A 23,443-nucleotide genomic window follows, 5' to 3' on the forward strand; every position below is an offset into this window, starting at 1 on the left:
ATTACATACTGAATTTCCCAAATGGATAAATTTCATAATTTCACCTGAAATTAGCATCATCAATCCCAATGTCCTTGCCAGTGTTCCTCCCATATTTATCACATAAAGTTCACATAAACTCCTACTGTTGCCTTATATTGCCTACAAAGGACAAATATATAGGACCTTTCTACTGGTGATCCAAGAGAATTTGAAAAACCACTTTGTACTAATATTAAAAGACTGCAGTACTCAGACTTCCCTTCATTGGGTTGAATAACCCCTAATCCTTTCATCTTTTCTCATAGTTCTTCTTTTTCCTAACATAAGTGAATATAAAACTCTTCCAAATTGTTCATTTCCATTGGGATATCAATGAAAGAAGAGCTACAAGCAAAAGAGAGAAAGGAAGATAAATGGAAGACAAGAAAACGAAGAAGAAAAAAAGAAAGGGTATAATTATTATATATCCATAATAATTAATAATAAAAATTTTACCATTAAAAAACTTTTAGAAAAAGAAAGGAAAGAAAGGGAAAGGAAAGAAGGAGGGAGAAAGGGAGAGGGGCAGAAATGGAGTGTGAAAAGCAATGAATGTTTGGTATTACTTTAAAAGATGATTCTACAAATTATAGATTATAATTCTATTAATAGGTCATTACAGAGGAGAAATTCTGAAGTCTTTCCCTCAGAGATTAAGAAAATATCTCCAAAGTTTTCTTCTACTCAAGGCATATTTTTAATTCATTTTTTTCATTAATATATTTATTCATTCATTTCCCAATATCATCCCACAAAGGATCTGAAGCAACTAAATAATAAATGAACCTAATGGATAAGATAAGAGTGCCAGATTTAACATATAAAATACAGGACTATAGTTAAATTTTAATTTGAGATAAACAGCAAATAATTTTTTAATGTTAGTATGTTCTATGCAATAGTTGAAAAATACTATTTTTAAAAAATCGTTGTTTATCTGAAATTAAAATTTAACTGAGTGTCATATATTTGATCCAGCAATCCTAATATAAGAGGAAATTTTGGTGATAAAACAATAAAGTAATGAGTTAAATGAGCACAGAGAAAATGGATCTGGTCTTGTATAACTGGTAAAGGTAACCATGAATTTGGCTCCAAATTTATGAATTAGCAGCTAAAGCAAGAAGGAAGCATAATAAGCTTTAAGGCTTACTATATTTTTAGATTAACTAAAACATATTTTTCAGGAGATACGTAGCTTTTTCTGACACCAAAAGCTGAGTAGAATTTTTCCCATGGTTCACGACAAAAAGTCATCTTACTTTATTCACCATAAAATGTATTGAGCCCTTGCTATATGTAAAGACTACTCTAAGTACACATATAAATTCCTTTAATCCTCACAGCAACTCTTTGAAGTAGGCACAATTCTACTACATATTCCCGATGGACAACAAGGCACAAAGAAGTTGCCCAAGTCACAAAGCTAGTGAGTAGAGCCAGGATTTTAACCACATAGGCATAATTAGACATGGTAGAAGCATCTTAGGAAAACATTTCTACAAGATCAGGCTTCACATCACTTTCTTTCCACTTTAGAAATACCTTGTTCTTCTTACAAAAACAAAGAGTTTTCATAGTGAAAAATTCAGACTACAACAAAGTACAACAAAAAGAATACACCTTTTGTTATTATTTCCCTGTTCAAGTGTATTCTGATGACAGTAAATGCCCTTTTACTATATATATATAGTGGTATCACAACTTCTTTACCTACCTTTCTTTGGAAATACAGGTTGTTTCCAAATTTGCTTTATACATATAACACTACGATGAATATCCTAATTCACATCTCTTTTAATACATAATTTATTTACTTTGGCTAAATTCCCAATCGTGGAACTGTTAGGCAAAACAAGATGCATTGTTTGTTTGTTTTGAGACAGAGTCCTACTCTTGTCCCCAGGGCTTCTGCTCACTGCAACCTTTGCCTCCCGGGTTCAAGCGATTCTCCTGCCTCAGCCTCCCAAGCAGCTGGGATTACAGGCATGTGCCATTACGCCCGGCTAATTTTTGCATTTTTAGTAGATGGGGTTTCACCATGTTGCCCATGCTGGTCTCAAACTCCTGACCTCAGGTGATCCACCCACTTCGGCCTCCCAAAGTGCTGGGATTACAGGCCTGAGCCACCTCGCCCAGCCCAAGATGCATGTTTTTAAGGTTTTTCAAATATAGGTACACAATGCTCTACAGAAAATAACACTGATTTCCACTTCCACCTGCATCTCATATGAGTACCAGGTCACATCAATTCCACCATCACAGAGGTTGTTTTCAATATATTCTGATTTTATAGGTAAAATGGGATTAGCATCTTAATCAGATTTTTTCACAACCAGTAAAATGTGACATTTGGTGTTTGTTGGCTATTTAAATTTTTTAAACAAAATACCTGTTCATGACCTTTACCCATTTTCTTATTGATCTACAATAACTCTTTATATGTTAATTTTAACTCATATATATTTAGTAATTTTCCAGTTTTTTGCCTGACAATTTCATTTATTGGGTTAAGAATTTTTTTTAAAGTTCAGAAATCTGACTTGATCTTTTTCTTTATGGTTTCTAATTCAGTGTCGTGGGTAAAATGGCCTTTCTTACCCCAAAGTATATTTCTAGTTAACTTTTTAGTTCCTATTATTAATGGACTCTTTCCAATACTGTTATCTGACAGATTTGTTTTTAATATAGAAAAGATATTGATTTTTTTATATTAATGGACCACCATTCTGAATTCTTGCTACCTTTATATTTTTTCAGTTTAATCTCTTGGATTTTCCAAGTTGACAGCTGCATTGTTTGCAACCAATGTGTTTTTTTCTTACTGTATAGGTTAGTAGTTTAAAAACAATTATTTTACTAGGGATGCCTGAAATATTTTACCATTAAGAATACTAATGGTAGTTGAGTTCAGATGTGTTATGTTAAACTTTTAAAACTTCTTGTCTTTTTACTAAGAATATTTTTTTCAATCAAGAATGGATGCTGAACCTTGCCTTTATGACAATTCATTCATTGGAATATCCATATTTTCATCCTGACCTCTCAGTGTAATTAACTATTTTGATATGTCTAGTATTAATCTATCTTTGCAATATAGAAATAAGTCCTACCTATTAATGGCAATATTGCTTTTTTTAAAACATTAATATAATCATAATGGCTTTGGCTTTCAGGCCAAGCCATTTTTAAATAGAGATAGTAATGACATACCATTCTTTAAATAAGATCCCATTAATAATGATACTTCATTTGCGCTACTGGTTTTTTATATTCTTGAACAACAAGAGAGACAGCTCAAGACTGTTTCTGTCCAACTCCTAAGAAACTAATCAAGTGCAAACACTCTTTATTATATGCTGATCATTTATCAAAATGTGTTAAGCTTTAAATTCCTATAATTTTCTCTACTATAGATATATGTCTCCAGTGGCAACAATAAAAACACATCAATTGACATTTCCTAATTGCAAATCAAAACTAGGTATGACTGATTACAGGACTCAAAAGAATATTAATTCTTCTTGAGGGATAAGAATGAGAATACTATTCTAGGTGTCATTTACCCCTAAATGGAAGAGTATGGGATTTTAAAAATTATTATTACAATGATATTTTAAGTCACATTACATTTATCTAGTATCTCCATACTATTACCATTTCAAGATCTTTGATAATGAAATGTCCGGATAAAATTCTCACCATGACAGGGATTATACCTAGCAAAGTACAAGCTGTCTCTTAGGTTACAAAGCTTGGAGACTCTGATCCCCTTGAATGCTTTAAAAAATACTCCATATTGCTTATTTAAATTCCAAGTTTTTTGTTTTCGTTTTTGTTTTTGTTTTTTGAGACAGAGTCTCGCTCTGTCGCCCAGGCTGGAGTGCAGTGGTGCGATCTCCGCCCACTGCAACCTCTGCCTCCTGGGTTCAAGTAATTCTCCTGCCTCAGCCTCCCGAGTAGCTGAGATTACAGACATGTGCCACCACGTCTGGCTAATTTTTTTTTTTTTTTTAGAAGAGACAGGGTTTCACCATGTTGGCCAGGATGGTTCCAAACTCCTGACCTTGTGATCCACCAGCCTCAGCCTCCCAAAGTGCTGGGTTTACAGGCGTGAGCCACCGTGCCTGGCCAATCCCAAGTATTTTTTAGTTGCTATTATGCTACTTCCCCCAGTCCTGGATGCTGTTCTTTTGAGAGATACTGCACTAGTCTGTTCTTTGAAACAACATCTATAATCTGGTAAGGTATATGCCAATCAGGCTTTAGACTGGAGCTAGGCCTGAAGATTTTCAAACAATCCTGTTTGCATCCTTTCAGTCTGGAGAGTATGAAGGAAAAACTGTATCAAGTGGGATGTTGGGTTCTATAACTCCTACAATCATTCAATTCTGTGAATGGAATGAGTGGGGTAGATTAATACAGCCTTCAGGTAGTAGCTTTAAGTGCAAAAGCCTCTGATGAATGCAGCAAAGCAAAGTTATATAAACTTTCAAAGTAATATGACTCATGTAGTTAAATCTCTGATACTTGGGTTTTATTTCAGAATAATATGGTATATCTAAAGGAATAAATTAATTATATTTCCTTCAAGCAACTATTCATAAAAAAATGTTGACAACTAAGCTTTTTTTAAATATCCAACCACAGTCTAGTATACAACTCTTTCATGTTGCCACTAAAAGAGAGGCCCATATACTTTGGTCATTATACAAATATTCAAGTTAAGGTCCTGCAATAAAAATTAAAGAATGTACTAATTTGTGCTTAGGGGTCTAAAATGTATCTTCCCCTACCAGCCTACGACCAAAACGCTAATTAGTAAAGAATATTTTCTTAGATTAACACATTCACATACTGGAAAATCCTTAAAATTCCTAATGGAATAGGCAATACATTCAGTGTATATGCTAGAAGAACAGTCAACATATTAAGTGACTACCATCTACATAGCATTATAGCCTGGATTAATTTGTCAGGACACAGAAGACATTAGGAAAATGGTTAGTAAATGTTGATGAAATATAGGAGGAAAAGCCCCAGGGTATACATAAAACCCTAACCCTACAAAGTCAAGTAAAACAAGATTAGTGGATTGTCCAAACCGAGTATAAGCAGCTCTTCTGTAGACAGAAGGCATGAGTGCAGGGGAATTTGAAAAGATATGGCAGCAGGCTTCAGCCTTATCAAATCAAAACATTCAGCAAACCTGCCAGTTACACAGATAGCTGTCCACCACACCCAAAGAAACAGATTGCAGCAGAATCACTCTCTCAACTCCAATAAAATATTCTAAGATTTCCTTCTCCAGACATTATAACCAGAGGTTTCAATCAGAACAAAGCAAAGAAAAGAAAGGCAAAAAAAAAACAGGCCACATTTGTCTTTTTGGAGAAAAAAAAAATCTCCTTTTCAGATCAGGAGACTTACATTAGATATCCCTGGCCAGGTATGGTAGCTCACACCTGTAATCCCAGAATTTTGGGAGGCCAAGGCAGGAAGATGGCTTGAGCCTAGGAGTTTGAGACCAGCCTGAGCAACTCAGTGAGACTCTGGCTCTACAAAAAAATTAAAAATTAAATTTAAAAATGTTAAAAGATATCGCATAATGCTATTTTAACGTAGGAGAAAAAGGTCCTCTTTAACATAGGAGACAAGAACCTTTTTCTCCTATTGTGAAAGGCCACAATCAAATAGCCTTTCTCTTTTCTCATCAAAGCAGTTCCTGCATCCAAGTGTTTTGAAGCAATACTTAACATGTAATATTGGAGGTTACTCTGCATCTCATGTACTTTTTAACTAACTAAATAAATGCCATGCTAGTCTTGGCAACTTTTTTTGGAAACTGGGCATTGTTTATATGGAAAAAGCATTGTAACCATAGTTTATCTTCAAAATTCTTTTTTCTTTTACTTTTTTTTTTTTTTTTTGAGACAGGGTCTGCTTCTGTCACCCAGGCTGGGCTGCAGTGGTGACATCATGGCTCACAACAACCTCAATCTGCTGGACTCAAGTGGTTCTCCCTCCTCAGCCTTCCAAGTAGCTGGACTATAGGCATGTGCCACCATGTCTTGGTAATTTAAAAAATTTTTTTTGTAGAAATGTGGTCTCCTCATCTTGTGCAGGCTAGTCTCGAACTCCTGGGCTGAAGCAATTCCCCCGTCTCGGACTCCCAAAATGCTGGGATTACGGGTATGAGCCACTGTGCCCAGCATAAATTCTTCTTTAGTTATTGTTTATTTTAAGTTAGGATGAGCAATACCACATTGGGAGAAGTGAAATTTCAGTTTTCCCAAGCTTTTCTGCCAAGTCCCCAAACTTTTGGACAGTAAAGTAAGGGCAAGAAAAATCCCAATCCTATTAAAATGCCATGAGATATTTTAACATTTACCAAAATGTCAAAGCCTAATTTGTTAAAATTTTGCCCAAAAGCCTGCACCAAACAAATAACTCTGCCTTGATTTTTTGCTGTTGTTTAAAAACATCATGTTAGAAATGGCTACTTAGTTCTCTCTTCAGAAGGTATAAGCCAAATTTACGGAAAGTTGATAATGTTTAATACAAGTGCTCTTAAAACACTGTCATAATTTTACAATCAGTAACATAAAACTAGGTCCATTAGTGCTAATTTGCCCTTCCACTCATATGTTTGTTTTATTTAATCTCATTTGTCCAGATAAGTTTGATAACAAGCAAAGGCCCTAAGCGTAAGCATTAAGCAATGCTTACAGGCACCCACAAAATTCCCAGACTAACATACAGCCAATTTTATTAAAATTCCTTAAATATTTATCCTAACATTTTTGTAAACCACACACACTCTCTCTCTCGCCAAGATTTATACACATATATACACACAAACCTTGGATAATATTGTATTCGATTGTTGCTGACTTACAAAAAATAAACCACAAACTTAAATGAAATTCTTGTTAGTTATTTGATATACCATATATCCAGCAACTCCATGCCCTGAGAGAGATTGTTATTTACAGTATTAAATGTTCATTTCAACAATCATTTATTAAGAGTCCTACTATACAACCAAAGCACTGTAGCTGGTAATAAGAAAGATACAAAACTTTATACCATATCTTCCCCTTGGTAGCTCACTTATAGTTAATTGAAAAAAAGAGATTAATTGAAAAGTGAACCTTAGGTGAGCTCACTTACAATTTACTTGAAAAGCAAGATCATCAGCAATCATATTGCAAAACCGAATGAAATAAGTATGAAACAGAACAGAAAGGTAGCACAGGTGGTGGTATGAATAGAAAACTGGGAGTGAGGAAGCCACTTGTGATCATTTGCTATAGGTCCTTGGCTAGCTGGTTTAACCACTCTCTGCTCTTTATCAATGAAATGTGTGAGATAATATCTATCTTTTATTTTTTAATTCATTAATTTATTGTTGTTGTTATTTTGATTTGGGTTTTTTTTAGGATCTCTCTCTGTCACCCAGGCTGGAGTGCAGTGGCATGAACATGGCCCACTGCATTCCCAAACTCCTAGACTCAAGAGATCCTCCTGCCTCAGCCTCCTGAGTAGCTGGGACTACAGTCACATGCCATCTCACTTGGCTGAGTTTTTTTAATTTTTTTTTTATACAGACAGGATCTCACTTTGGTGCCTAGGCTGGTCTTGAACTCCTGGGCTCCAGCAATCCTCCCACCTCCGCCTCCCAGTGCCAAGATCATAGGCACGAGCCACTGCACTTGGCCATGTCTACCTTTTAAGATGATCGTGATATTTTAGTTAACTTACTTAGAACACAGATAACTCTCAAAAATTTCTAATTAGTAGCATGTTCACAACATGTTGAAAGAACAAAAAAGGAAAGGGGAATCATAATAAATGAATTTGCTACTTGAGCAGATGCTAAAAAAGGAAGGAGAAACAAGAAGCCTTTATCTCTTCTATCACATTAAGGTTGTGGGACTAACTTGGCAAAAACATTTAGGCAAAAACTAAATATCCAGATAATGACAGAGGCAACAGTTATTTGCAAGAGTGAACCAGTTTAGACTTTTCAAAATAAATTTCTAGCCATTTTTATCATTCTCCAGATGATAGCTCTATACAGATTTGAAACGATCAATCATATGAAGACACGGACGACTTGACTTGAGTAATTCATAGGCTTAGAAAAAGACTCAGCAGTTAACCGTTGACAAGTTTATGCAAAGAAGACTTGAAAGAAATGGTGATATTTAAGCATATTTTATACCAAAGAAAAATAAGAATCAGAGACACATAACAGAGGTTTTCATATATTAGAGCTTTTATGTAGAAGATAAAACCGTATTATTTTGTGTAGCGTCTGAAAACAGAACTCTAATCAGTTGCGATGCTCCCAACCCACAGAAGTTCTGTAACAGCTCTAACAATTAGAAGCATTGCTTCTCTGTCACCAGAAATTCTGGAGCAGAAACTAGCTAAGTTTTACCCATAAGAGATGTTATCAGAGGGATTCCTGAATTTGGGGCAAGGGAACTGGATAAAATGATCTCTAGGATGCCTTCCTCAACTCCACATTTTATATATATGTTAATATCTACTTTATAGAAAGAGAATTTTACAGTCAATTGATAATCTAGGTCACATATTTTTGTAGATTAAAAAACAAACCAAAAAAACAACAACAAAAGAGATAGGCTTAATGTATCATCCAGTGTGTTGCTTTGAGGGTATTCCTCCTTACTTCTTCTCACTATTGAAATACTACCCTCCTCACATCCAGAATCATTAAAAAAAGGATTTTCAGGATTAGCTAACGAGATCTACTTAAAAAGTACTAGAGGAAGTGAGCAATTATTACACTTATCTGTTAGCATCATGACATAGGAAGAAAAACTCTAAATTAGGAATAAAGAAGACCTAGTTTTGTTACTATTAGTTTGGTGGTTAGCTTTTTTCTCTCTGAGGGAACTCTCCACTATGCATGGCATGGTGATCAGAAATCAGGGGGAAAGCTGCTGTCTTACTGGCATAAAGCATCAGGGAACAGAATTCAGGAATACTAGAGAAACTAGATATTGAGAAGGGAAATGTCAGAATGGAATGAGACACAAAGTGGGAGCAGGGGGAGTAAAATCTGCATAAAACTGCCCCCAAATCCTGGACATTTCAGAATGATAAAGATCATTTAATTAGGAAAAATTAATCATCAATGTGTATAAATTTAATAATGGAGTTTCAAAATACATAAAGCAAAAACTAGTAAGACTAAAGAAACAAGCAATAAGCAAAGTTGAAGATTTCAGCACTCCTCAAGAACTGGTTGAACAATTAGACAATATATCAGTATATAGATGTGAACAACTCTTATCAAGTAGTTGATATTTATTGAGCATTACATCCAACAACTGCAAAAATGTACATTTTTTAAGTGTATCAGTAAAATTTAACAAAATAGGCCATATTCTGGGCCATAAAATAAAACTTGATAAATTTCAAAAGATTGAAAACATACAGAGTATATTTTCTGACAACAGATTTAAATTAGAAATGAATAATAGCCTGGGTGTGGTAGCTCACACCCATAATCCCAGCATTTTGGGAGGTCAAGGTGTGAAGATGGCTTGAGCCCAGGAGTTTGAGAACAGACTGAGCAACACAGAAAGACCCCATCTAATTTTTTTAAAATGAATAATAAAATATCTTTATAAATTCAAAATATTTGAAAATTAAACAATATGCTTCTAAATAATCAATGGGTCAAAGGTGAAATCACAATGGAAATTTTTAAATGTTTGAAAGGGAATGAAAATAAAGGTACAATTTGTGAAAATTTGTGGAATGCAGCTAAATAATTAGAGATAAACTTATAGGTTTAAATGCTTATATAAAAAAGAAGAAAGATTTAAAATCAATGATCTAATTTTTTACCTAAAGAAGCTAGAAAAAGAAGAGCAAACTGAATCCAAATTAAGTTGAAGGAAATGATTAATAAAGATAAAAGCAAATACTAAAGAAATGGAAAACATTAGTAGAAATTAACAAAACCAGTATTTGCTTCTTTGAAACATTAATAAACTTTTAAAACCTTTAGGAAGTGTGGTCAAGGAACAAAGATTGAAACACAATTAACAATACCAGGAATAACAGAGGATATAACTGCCTACTTCACAAACTAAAAAACAACTAAAAAGGAAAAATACAAATAACTTTTTGCCAATAATCCCAACAATTTAGCTTACTTGGAAATAAACTATTCAAATACTCAACTTGTTAAAACAGACACATGAAGAAATAGAAAACCCAAATAGCCCTGTATCTATTAGAGAGATTAAATTTGTTATTAAAAAATATTTCCACAAGGAAAATTACAGTCCCAGATGGCTTCACTAGTGAATTCTATGAAATATTTAAGGAAAATATAATACCAATTCTACACAAACTCTTTCTGAAAGCACAGGTGAAGGCTAGCATAACCTTTTGTTTGTTTGTTTGTTTGTTTTTTGGAGACAGACTCTCGCTGTCACACAGACTGGAGTGCAGTGGCGCAATCTTGGCTCACTGCAACCTCCACCTCCTGGGTTCAAGCAGTTCTCCTGTTTCAGCCTCCCGAAGAGCTGGGACTACAGGCGTATGCCACCACACATGGTTAATTTTTGTATTTTTGGTAGAGATGGGGTTTCACCATGTTGCCCAGGCTGGTCTCGAACTCCTGGCCTCAAGTGATCTGCCCACCTCAGCTTCTCAAAGTGCTGCCCGGCCCTAACATAACCTTTTTATCACAACTAGACAGCATCACAAAAAATAAAAATCACAGAATAACCCTCATGAACATAGATACAAAAATCTTTCACAAAATATTATCAAATAGCACTTAACAATGTATAAAAATAATAATAATAATGACCAAGTAGAGTTTACTACAGGAATGTAATATTGGTTTAATATTTTTAAATTATCTAGCATGTTTAGTATGTTTCTTCCCTCAGGGAGAAAAAGGCTAACCATCAAGATAATATCCACTAATCATTTAGCATGAGATTTTATACATATATATGTATTGTGTGTGTGTGGGTGTGGATGTGTGTGTGTGTGTAATCTAAATAGAAGGACAAAAAGTATTTCAGAAAATTCAATACACATTCAGGATTTTAAAGAAACTCAGCAAACTAAAAATAGAAAGGAACTTCTTCAATCTAATAAAGGGCATCAGTGAAAACCCCATAGCTAGTATCACACTGAATGGTAAAATATTGAATGCTTTTCCCCTAAGATCAAGAATAAAATAGGGATGTTAACTATTACTAGTTCCACTCAACATTGTACTAGAGGTCCTAGTCAGTGCAATCAGGCAAGAAAAAGAAATAAAAGGCAGAAAGAATGGGAAGGAAGAAGTAAACAGACTGTATTCACAATCAACATGATTGTTTACCAGTAAATGCTAAGGAATCTACCAAAAACAAAACCCTACTTCAACTAATAATTTAGAAAGACTGACAGACAAGATCAGTAGGCAAAAATCAATTGTATTCTTATATAATAGCAGAAAATAAACCAAAAGAAAAAATTTTTAAATTTATTTACAGTGATATCAAAAACATAAAATAGTTAGAAATTAATATGACATGCAAGGCCTCTATACTCTTCAGAATACAAAAATACAAAAGTGTATTACTGACAGAAATGAAAGAAAGCCTAAATAGAGCAGTGCATCATGTTCATGGATTAAAAAAATATATATTCTGTTAGAATGTTCTTAAGATAATCTATAGATACAAAGCAATTTTAATCAAAATCTCAAAAAAGTCACAGACAAATATTCTCTAAGACAGTTTGCTAAAAGTGAAACTGCTGGTCATAAGGTATGTTTATTCCTTTTAAAAAGTATTAATGGGTTGGGCATGGTGGCTCACACCTGTAATCCCAGCACTTTGGGAGGCCAAGGCAGGCAGATCACCTGAGGTTGGCAGTTCGAGACCAGCCTGACCAACATAGTGAAACCCCATCTCTACTAAAAATAGAAAAATTAGACAGGCTGCGGTGGTGTGCTTCTGTAATCCCAGCTATTCGGGAAGCTGAGGTGGGAGAATCAGTTGAACCTGGGAGGTGGAGGTTGCAGTGAGCCAAGATTGTGCCACTGCACTCCAACCTGGACAACAGAGTGAGACCCTGTCTCAAAAAGAAAAAAAAGTATTAATGGATACTGCCAAATTGATCTCCAAAGAGATTATGCCAGTTTATATACCACCAAAAGTATATGTGTCTATTTTTCCATAAACTCATTGGCTCTAACAGTTGCAAATTCTTTCATGTATGAAAAAATTGTAGTTCAACATACGACATCGCTGTGCACATCTTTCATTTACTTAAGACGTCTTTTGTTTGGTGGACTATCTGGCATATCCTTGGTCATTCTTCTATAGAATTGTTCTTTTTTTTTTTTTGAGACGGAGTCTCACTTACTCTGTCACCCAGGCTGGAGTGCAGTGATGCAGTCTTGGCTTGCTGCAATTTCCACCTCCCAGGTTCAAGCGATTCTCATGCCTCAGCCTTCCAAATAGCTGGGATTACAGACGTGCCCCACCACACCCAGCTGTTTTTTGTATTTTTAGTAGAGACAGGGTTTCGCCATGTTGGACATGTTGGTCTCGAACTCCTTCCCTCAAGTGATCTGACTTCCTCGGCCTCCGAAAGTGCTGGGATTACAAGCATGAACCCCCACACCCAGCTAGGAGTGTTCATCTTTTTATAAGAAATTTTTGCATTTAATATGTAGCTCCTTTTCCATCATATATAATATGTTGCCCAATATTTATTTTTTTTGTTTTTTATTTCCTATGGTTTATGACATGCATATAAGTCTCTTTCTCCTTTGGAATTGTAGCATTTTCCTATATTTTCTTTTAGTATTATAACATTTTCAATTTTTAAATTGAAATCCTTCATCATCTAAAACTTACTGTGATGTAAATGGGAAAGTTTTAACTTTTATTCTCCATGTCTATCCAATTAGTCCCATACCACTTACAGAATAATTTGCCTTTTGTTCACAGGTTAGTAATGCTATATTTTATTTTCAAATCTATTGATTTTCTATTTATGTGTCACTATTAAGTAATTGTAAGTATCAAAACTTTACAATATGTTTTAATATTTTCTTTTAAGTTTTCTTTCTGATTATTTTTGATTAGGTACCAAAACTACTCAAATTGGGATGTTAAATTAGTAGACTGATTTAGGTAGATTGACCTTTTTTATATAATAGTCCATCTTTACATCAAAAAAGAATATATTCTTTGTTTATTCAAGTCAGTCATCTCCATTTCTTCATAAGCACTTTAAAGAGTTATATAAATTTGACATTTTGAGTTTATTTTTACATATTATATACATATATGTTTTATTTTCTGTGTTAATGGATTTTTCTTAATCACTTTTGAACAAGTTCTTTTTTTTTTTTTTTTTTTTTTTTGAGACGGAGTCTCACTCTGTTGCCCAGGCTGGAGTGCAGTGGCCGGATCTCAGCTCACTGCAAGCTCTGCCTTCCGGGTTCACGCCATTCTCCCGCCTCAGCCTCCCGAGTAGCTGGGACTACAGGTACCCGCCACCTCGCCCGGCTAGTTTTTTGTATTTTTTAGTAGAGATGGGGTTTCACCGTGTTAGCCAGGATGGTCTCAATCGCCTGACCTCATGATCCACCCGTCTCAGCCTCCCAAAGTGCTGGGATTACAGGTTTGAGCCACCGCGCCCGGCCCAAGTTGTTTCTTAATTATAGTAAAGCAATTTTATTTTTATATTAATTTTGTAACCTACCTTGAATAGTTTAACATTTTTTCAGACTCTTAAAGTTTGTAATAATTGATTTCCTTAATTTTTTCTGTAGATGATACATTTCTTCTTACCTTCCAAATTTTATGTTTTTCATTTCTTTCCCTTTTCTTACTGCTTTGGTTACTATCTCCAGAATATTTATCCTGGAAATTTTGTCTTGTTCTTATTTTTAACAGGAATGCTTCTTTGGCATGACTTTGGTTTTGAAGACACATGGCTAGACAGACTGTTAGAGAAGACAAACACATATATACTGACATAAATGTATCGTGTTTAGTAAATTTCCATCTGTGTAAACTTTACTGAGCTATTAATCTGAAATAAAATGTTAAATTATTGTGGTAGCTATGAAGGAGATCACCTAACTTTTTTTCTTTTAACTTTTTAATATGACAATTATATTAATCTATTTTCTAATGCTAAACTTACCTGTAAAATTTGAGCCAAACTTGATCATTGTGAATTATTGTTTTGGGTTCTATTTACCAATATGCTATTCATATCAATAAGTACATCAATATTAGTGAAATTAGTCTGTAGCTTTTCTTTTTTATTATGCTGTGTCAAGGTTTGATATCAGTATTATTTTTTTCTGGTTTTATAAAAAATAACTTTGAATTTTTTCTTCTTTCTCTATACTGTGCTTTGAAACAGTTATAATAGCACAGTGTTCTTGATTTTTTACATTTTCATTAGCATTCAATTGCAAAACCATGGGGAGAGTTCGGTACTCTTGGAGAGGTTACTTTTTAACAACTTTTTCAACATGTTTGTGCCTAATCTTTTATTCATAATTCCTGTATAATAAAAAATCAGTTTCAGTAATCTGTACTTTGTTTAGAAATAATTAATTACAGATCATTAAAATAAGAATACTGCCCAAAACACAGCCTGGGCGACAGAACAAGACTCTGTTTCAAAGAGAAAAAAAGAATACTACCTAAAACAATATCCAGGTTCAATGTTATTCCTATCAAACTACCAATATCATTTTTCATAGAAATAGAAAAAAAAATTCTAAACAAAACCAAAAAAGAGACTCAATTGCCAAAGCAATTCTAAGCAAAAAGAACAAAACTGGAGGCATCAAATTTTCCAACCTCAAACTATACTACAAGGCTACAGTAACCAAAAAAGCATGGTACTGGTACAAAAATAAACACACAGACAACTGAACAGGTTAGAAAACACAGAAATAAAGTCATACACCTATAACTAACTACCTAATCTTCAACAATGTCAACAAAAGCAAGCAATGGGGAAAGGACTCCCTTTTCAATAAATGGTGTTGGAATAGCTGGCTAGCGGTATGCAGAAGAATGAAATGGGACCCCTACCTTTCACCATATATGAAAATTAACTCAAGACAGTTTAAAGACTTAAATGTAAGACCTAACATTATAAAAAATCCTAGAAGAAAACCTAGCAAATACCTGCCGGGCACGGTGGCTCACGCCTGTAATCTCAGTACTTTGGGAGGCGGAGGCAGGTGGATCATGAGGTCAGGAGTTTGAGACCATCCTGGCTAACACAGTGAAACCATGTCTCTACTAAAAATACAAAAAATTAGCCGGGCTTGGTGGTATGTGCCTGTAATCCTAGCTACTAGGGAGGCTGGGGCAGGAGAATTGCCTGAACCCAGGAGGTAGAGCTTAGTGAGCTGAGATTGTGCCACTGCACTCCAGCCTGGGCGGCAGAGCGAGACTCCATCTCAAAAAAAAAAAAACAGAAAAAGAAAAAGAAAAAGAAAAAAAAGGAAGAAAACCTAGCAAATACCATTCCAGACATGTGCTTTGGCAGTGAACTTATGACTAAGTCCTCAAAAGCAACTGCAACAGAAACAAAAACTGACAAGTGGAATCTAATTAAACTAAAGAGCTTCTGCACAGCAAAAGAAACTATCAAGAGAGTAAACAATCTACAGAATGGGAGAAAGTGTTTGCAAAGTATGGATCCAACAACGGTCTAATATCCAGAATCTATAATGAACTTAAATTATTCAACAAGCAAAATACAAATAACCCCATTAAAAAAGTAGGCAAAAGGCATGAGCAGATATTTCTCAAAAGAAGATACACAAGCAGCCAACAAACATGAAAAAATGCTCCACATTGCTAATCATCAGAAAGATGCAAATCAAAACCACAATGAGATACTATCTCACACCAATCAGAATGGCTATCATTAAAAAGATAAAAAAAAAAAAAACAGATTTGCAGAGAAAAGGGAATGCTTATACACTGTTGGTAGGAATGTAAATTAGTTCAGCCACTGTGGAAAGTAGTTTGGAGATTTCACAAAGAACTTAAAAAACTACCGTTCAACTCAGTAATTCCACTAATGGATATATACTCAAGGGAATATAAATCATTCTACCAAAAAGACACATGCACTCGTATGTTCGTCACAGCACTATACACAATAACAAAGACATGAAATCAGCCTAGGTGCCCATCAACGGTGGATTGGATAAAGAAAATGTGGTACATATACACCATGGAATACTACACAGCGATAACAAAGAACAAAATCATGTGCTTTGCAGCAACATAGATGCAGCTGGAGGCCATTATCCTAAGTGAATTAACAGAGGAACAGAAAACGAAGTACCACATATTCTCACTTATAAGTAGGAGCTAAACAGTACACATGGACATAAAGATGAGAAAACAGACAGTAGGGACTAATTGTGAGGGAAAGAAAAAAAGGGGGTGAGGGCTGAAGAACTACCTTTTGGGTACTATGCTCACTACCTGGGTGATGGGATCATTCATACCCTAAACTTCAGCATTACACATATACCTGTGTCACAAACCTGTTCTTGTATTCCCAAACTAAAATAAAAGTTGAAAACAAATAATAATCCATTTCATCCAGGCTCTCTAATTTATTGGCATATATTTATTTTAATTACCATTCAATTCTTTTAATTTTATCCAAGTTAGTGATTGTTTCCATTTTTATTTCTTACCTTGTACACTGTAGGCTTTTTTTAATTTTGCTTTTTAAAAGACAAAAAGCTGAATAAAATTCACAGTGATTTTTGTTTAAGAGAGAAATAACAAATGGAAGGGGAAAGCAACAGTAAAGTAGGAATAAGGGAAGGAAGAAGAAAAGGGAAAATGGTGAAGAGGAAGAAGATGAGGAGCAGAGGAAAAAAAGAAACACTAAGGCGAAAAGAGAGAAAAGAAAATAGTATAAAGGCAGAATGGATCCAAGATGACCTCTCTGGCCAAATGTGGGTCAATGTTGCCTAGACTGGTGCTACTCAAAGTAGCTCGTCTATGAACTGTTACTGGTCCTCAATGAGACAAGGAGCTTATGCCAATATGCAAGTCTATGTATTGTTTTGCTTCCTTCAACAGAAAAGCCTTGCTATGAAAAAATAATAATAATCTCAGTGGAACTAACAGTGTGCTTAGTGAACAGTGTGCTTATTGACATATTTGATTTACATCATCGTGTAGTTTTTGTCTTATCAGAGGCAGGTAACAGTTTGTGGATGAGCACCAGCCAGCAGTAGCACCAAACTTGATCCTTCACCAACCAGGCCTCCAATGAACTGCATCTGTCCCTCATCTTATTGAGATTCTCCAGCTAGTTTCATGGGCTCACTCACTGTTTTAACCTTCTAGATCTTCGGTACTACCAGACATCTAGATGGGTAGTTTAACCCATATTCAAAAAAGTTCAACACATACAGGCAATCAGTAAATATTGATTGACTTAATAGTTGATGACTGAATGATCAAGGCTGATGTGTGTACAGCTTGCAGTTAATGAACTGCAATGAACAATTTACACTTGGCATAGGGTCAATGACACTTGAAATTGGCAGACACTCTGCTTCCAAGTTATGTGCCCCAGTGCAAAGCTGTGTTATCCAGAGAAAACAGAACTGTTTTCTTCTCCCAATGGCATAGGTTTGCAGAGAGGGGCTACCTTTTTCTAATTTACAGAAAAATTCTATTAGGTTAGCAGCACCCCTGTGAATCACTCAAATGCAAGGAATTTGACTGAAAATTAGCCTCAGTTATACAGCTGCTCAAACAATATTAAACTGATGCTGTATGTTCTAAATGATAGAAGGTAGAGCCATTCCAAAAATATGGCAAATTGGAATGACAGCTCCTTGACACAGGAATGTTCTTCACCTGGCTTTTTTTCTCTCTTCATTTTTTTCAAACACTGACATAGTTCATCTGTCAAAGAAATGGGAGATTGTTTTTAACTACAATGTACATCTGTAATCAGTATAAAGGGTAGCTTTACATCTCCATTTAGACATCCTTTCCTTCAGGAAGTTTTCCTTGATCTTCCAAGTCTGGAGTCAGATGCTCTTCCTGTTTCCTGTGGTAGTAATCTCTATTTTCCACTCTGTAGCATTGAACACGACCCTGTAGTTAGCTACTGGCATTTCCATTTGCCAAAGCATATTATTCCCTATTGTATTTTGAATGCTTAGCACAGTGCCAGCACAAGGCAGGAGGCAGGGCCGGGAAATGAAGGAAGAACAGAAGCGAACAACCCACAGCAAAGTATCACTTTTAGACATCAATTAAATGTGCTCCTCTTTGCAAAAGCCAGAGACAAAAGACCACCCAGGAATAGATCTTTATCCAATAAAGGGCCTTCTGACTGCTCCTAGATAAAGACACACCCTAAGACATTGCAATGGACTTAGCAAAGTGCAACCTACCTCTGGACCAATTTTTGTAAGCAACTCAGATAATTTCTAGGAGAAATGAGGGAAAACATTGCTCCCTAAAATTCACAGGGACACCTTTCAGGGTAGCTCCGACAAAGGCCCATAGAGAGAAGAGTGCAACAAGACCACTAACAAAAAAATTACCTGGAGGAAATGGGGAGTCTAGGCTCTAAACTTTGACTTAAAGAATGCTCAGAACTTCCCATAGATGCTCTTTTATTTCTCAATGCCCACCTCAGCCTGCCAAGTAGCTGGGATTACAGGTGCCCACGACCACGCCCAGCTAATCTTTATATTTTTAGTAGAGATGGGGTTTCGCCATGTTGGCCACGCTGGTCTTGAACTCCTGACCTCAGGTGATGCACCCACCTTGGTCTCCCAAAATGCTGGGATTACAGGCATGAGCCACACTGCACCTGGCCCCATATAAACTTTTCTTAATCATATTTCTGTCACTTGCTGGCTTTGTGATCCCATACAAGGTACTTCTTATCCTTGAAGCTCAATGATCACTAAAGGAGGAATATTATTTGCTTCCCCAAGTAATTGGGAGACTTAAGTGTGTTTCTAAAAGAGAAAAAGGCAGATACCCAGTACGTACTTTAAAAATATGCCAACATTTCCAACACACACACACACACACACACACACACACATATCACATCACAGGAACAGGATGCAGTTTGGTCTACAACAAAAGTTTGCTGTATACAGAAAAGTAACTGGATCCCCGCCATTTTTTATTTACTCACAGAAGGAGTCAAGAAGAATGAGTATTTTCCTAACAGCCAGCACTATCTAGGGGCAAATCTGCCAAGAAGAAAGTTTATTTTTATCACTTTCCTTTAAACTTTCTCCCTCCACTCCACTGTCAGTTCCCTGGGGGAATCAACTAGTGCCTTGTTTACCAACAACTTTGTTCTCAATGGACTATCATAATCCCAGATAATTTGTTAGCTCAGTGGTGCTCAAACAGCACCACTCCATCATGCAGCAATTCAGGAAGGCTCTTGTCCTTTAAAGGGATCTTAGGTTACACTAGACAGGCCAGGAAAACAACAGTCATTTGGCTGGGTTTAGATAAAAGTGACTGCAAATGTGGCTTTACAGTCGTATCACTGCAAAGGCTGTCAACTGAAAACGGGCAAAAGACATTTGTGTTTTACTGTATGACACTAGGAAATATTTCAGATTGAAAGGACGACTCCCCAAGAGGTCTTCTTAATGAGCTAGGGGCTTTCCCTAGAGCCCCTCAAATCGGATCGATTTGTTCAGCCCATTTTTAAGACCAGCCCTGGCTGATTCTGAAAAATCAAGACATGCGTGGAGGGCCCCAAGAGTTCTCTGAAATCCTCAGCTGGACGGTTCACAGCAGGATAAGTGCCAAGAGGCTCCTCCCATCAATCTTGAAGGCTGGGATCCATCCAAAACTGCTCCAGGAATCCTGATGGGTTCCAAGGCATACTTCCCAGGGAATTACTAAGAGGCCTTACCAGTGGGGCGCCTGTCCTTTCAAAGGGACCCACAGGAGGTCAGGGCTGCAGTGGAGGTTCAGGTCTATCCTGGCTCAGGGTTCCCCAGGGAGAAGGAGACGATGGATACACAGTATTTACTGAGAGAGTAAGAAAGAAAGCCTGTACATCATGGATGAACCTTGAAAATATTTTGCTAGGTAAAAGAAGCAGCCACAAAGGACCACATATCGTATACTTCCATTTATATGAAATGTCCAAAATAGGCAAATCCATACAGACAGGGCAGCAGGTTAGAGAGAAATGGGGAGTTACTGCTAATAGGTACAGGATTTCTTTTGGGGGTGCTAAAATATTCTAAAATTCTGGATTTACTCTACTCTGTGAAAACACTAAAAATCATTGAACTGTACACTTTAAATGGGTTGAGAGGTATATGAATTATATCTCAATAAAGCTGTTTAAAAAACAAGTAAACAAAACTATCCTGAAGTTTACCTCATAATAGTGAAGCACTTGAGTTCAGAGGAATCCAAGTTACTCTTCTGAAAAACCAAATATCCACAAGCTGCTCATTCATTCATTTATTCCTTTACTCATTCTAAATTTACCAGTGAGTTCTCTACGTGCAGACTGGACCACGCTGTCAGAAACAGAACACCAGGTCCTTCATTGCATCCAGCTTAAAGTCTGTTTGCTGGATTTCAATAGAGCCCATCACGTACTGCAAGTATTATAAAAAGTACCCTCCCTGTCCCTCGGTAGAGGAAGGGCCCCAAGGCCTTTAACAGGGGAGTTTCAGGAAAATCCATTTTCATTTCTGCTCTCCTCTCCACAGCCACCAAAGACTTACTCCCATCTTTCTCTTGTTCCTGCCTGCCCCCACTCCCACCCCCTTCAGCTGCTGTCAACAGAGGACTCTCCAGAACTTGCAGAAGTAATGCGGCTCTCAGCAGCAGCTCCAGAAGCAATGCTTGGGGGGAAATCCTGGCCCGTGTGAAAGCTGCACACAAGCTTCATTTGGACACTTTCCGTAAGGGCAGGTCCAAAACTCTCCTGGTCCTTAGCAGACCAACCCTGAGCCACAGAGGACACAGGAACCCAGCACCAAGATCTGAGCGCCTGTGGTCCTGGACCTGTCGGCGGCCTCCAGGCTCTGCCCTGGGACTGAGGCCACTGTAAAGGCTCCGTGCGCCAAAGCCCAGCTGCCCCGGATGCCTATCCGCCCAGACGCTATGTAAAAGGAGGCTTGAGGGGACGCGGGGTGCCGGGGGATGTCAGAGAGATAAAAGGGGGCAAGTGAGAGGTCGGCAAGCTAAATCGGAGAGGATTCTCCAACATTACAACCTGTCGGTGCCTCTCTCAAAACTGCAACCTCCTGGCTTCTGGCACCGAAGCAAAACGCATGAAGCATCCCAGCTTCCCGGTGCACAGAGGTGGAGGAGCGCCTACTGTCGCCATCCTCCATCCTCGCGCTCTGCCTAGCTGTTTCCCTTTGCGTCCGGCGCCTGGTCCTCAGCTACCCAAATCTGTAGAAGTGCCAACAGGTGACTGGGTGAGTTTCGTCCCCTGTGATCTCCGTCAGCAGCTCTCCCAAGCTATCACAAACACAAGCTAAATAAAAACTGCGTGTTCTTTATGGACACACAGCCCTTCAAGACGGATCCCACCCAAATTACCGCCTTTGTTAAGCCCCTTCTTATATGGAAATGCTGGAGCCGCCACTGTCCCGCAGCCAAACGCATCTTCTTCCCGCCACATGCTCACGTCACCCAAACACTGGGAAAAGCTTCCCGGAGCAGCGCATGGTATTTCCAATATCTCTGCGCTCTCATCACCCAATGCCTCTAATCTCCCTGCACCGTGAGCCCCACGAAAAGGCATCCAGGTGCACCCGTCCCATCCCATCCCATCCCAAAGGTCCCCAGGCCATCCTGGGCGCGCGCGTGAAAAGAAAGTCCATGGAACTGCATTGCATCTGCAGGTGGCTCGCTGTCTCCCCTTTTCCTTGTTCATGCATGGACTTCGAAGCTGAGCTGAAGAAGAGCAGAGAAAAACGAACTGACCTGTGCTGGGCAAGGTTCCAGCCCAGGTTGGGAGTTCTCCGCGCCTACGGAAGATCGAAGCTCCGCCGCGAGTTGGTCCTTGGCGGCGCACCGTCCTTGCTCTCTTCCCTCGGAGTACCCTTTTTTAATTAGCCTCTCTCTCTCTCTCTCTCCCCCTCTCCCTCCCCGTCCTGCTCCCGCTGCGCTTCCACTCCCAGCCTCCTGGAGCTGCCTCCGCCTCTCCAGCTGGGCGCCCAGGATCAGATAAGAAGAAAGGAAGGCCCGCCGGCAGCCAATTATAGAGCGGAGGGTGGCCGCGGGGGCGGGAGGTGGGGAGGTGGGAGGCAGGCCTAAACCCATAACACCCCCCACGTTCTCTCCTCCTCCTCTCCCCCATCCCCGCCCTACTAGAGATGTGGAGAAGCCAGCCCGTGCCGCCCGCGCGCTCGCCTACCCCGAACCTGGCGGTACCCCCAGGTGCGCGCGGCAGCCGGCTGTGGCGCGCCGAGAGCAAACCGGGCTTTTTCCCTTCCACTGGGGCAGAAGCTAGTGCAAGCTCCCAAACCAGGCCCCTTGCTCGCTTTGGGAGGTCTCGAGTCCTCCTATTTTCAGGTGCTGTGTGCCCACTTCCCCATTCCCAAAAGACAGACCTTGCCTTCCCGCGTCAAAGACCCTGCGCTCCGAGGGAAAGAGGTATCCACTATGAAAGCCCCCTTCGAGCTGCTTCTTCTCCCTCTTCCTCTTGTGAACAAGTCCAAGGGCTCTAAAACGCCAAAGCAGCGATGCTCAGACTTTAAGGTGCAGGGGAACCAGCTGGAGGTATCAAAACGGACATTTTTGTAGGTTACAAAAGGACGAATGTAGGCAATTTCGTGTGGTTGTACCTCATAACTTGCCGTTTCCCCACCCACAGAGATCCTGGTCCAAGGAGCCTGAGGTAAGACCAGGGACTCTGCAATTTTCACACCCGCTGGTGGTTCAGATCTTTGCAGGCCACTCTTTGAGAGGCTCTACCCTGAGATGTGAAGAACAGAAGGCCACCAGGGCCCTGCGCTGGCTCTCCGGCGACTCGGTCCCGCGAGCTCACCTGCTGGGTGGGGCCTCTAGAAAAGTCAACACCTTTACTTATTTTTGACCCATAGTCCCCACCGTCCATGCCCGATTCTTCACAGATGTTAGTGGGAAGGTGGGTGGAAACTGAAAATTCTGCAGAACCCTATTTTGTGAGAAAATATTTTCTTGCCTTGGAAAACTGAAAAGAATATTTCACCACCACCAAAGGCTGGTGATGGAGCAAAGAGAGAGGAAAGCAAGTGGTACTCTTAGGTTTCCAAATTTGCCTCCATCATGCCCAGGTGAGAATCCCTATAGAAGGACTGTGATTTGCAAGGTGGTCCCTGCGACATTCC

The 23,443-nt window shown here is 38.2% G+C and overlaps 1 protein-coding gene across 3 annotated transcripts in view; it reads right to left on the minus strand.

Annotated features, from left to right (window-relative positions):
* The window catches only part of COL14A1 (collagen type XIV alpha 1 chain), a 245,408-nt gene extending 223,108 nt beyond the window's left edge, over positions 1-22,300 (minus strand). For 2 of the 3 annotated variants that reach the window (XM_050802164.1, XM_050802165.1), the window contains exon 1: positions 22,056-22,282. The gene's annotated coding sequence lies outside the window, so the exon portion shown is untranslated. Of the gene's footprint in view, positions 1-22,055 lie in introns of all 3 variants that reach the window. The other variant, XM_050802163.1, reaches the window with a different exon arrangement.
* Positions 22,301-23,443: the final 1,143 nt, after the last annotated feature.

Source organism: Macaca thibetana, chromosome 8 (assembly GCF_024542745.1).
Source record: "Macaca thibetana thibetana isolate TM-01 chromosome 8, ASM2454274v1, whole genome shotgun sequence".
Taxonomy (NCBI): domain Eukaryota; kingdom Metazoa; phylum Chordata; class Mammalia; order Primates; family Cercopithecidae; genus Macaca; species Macaca thibetana.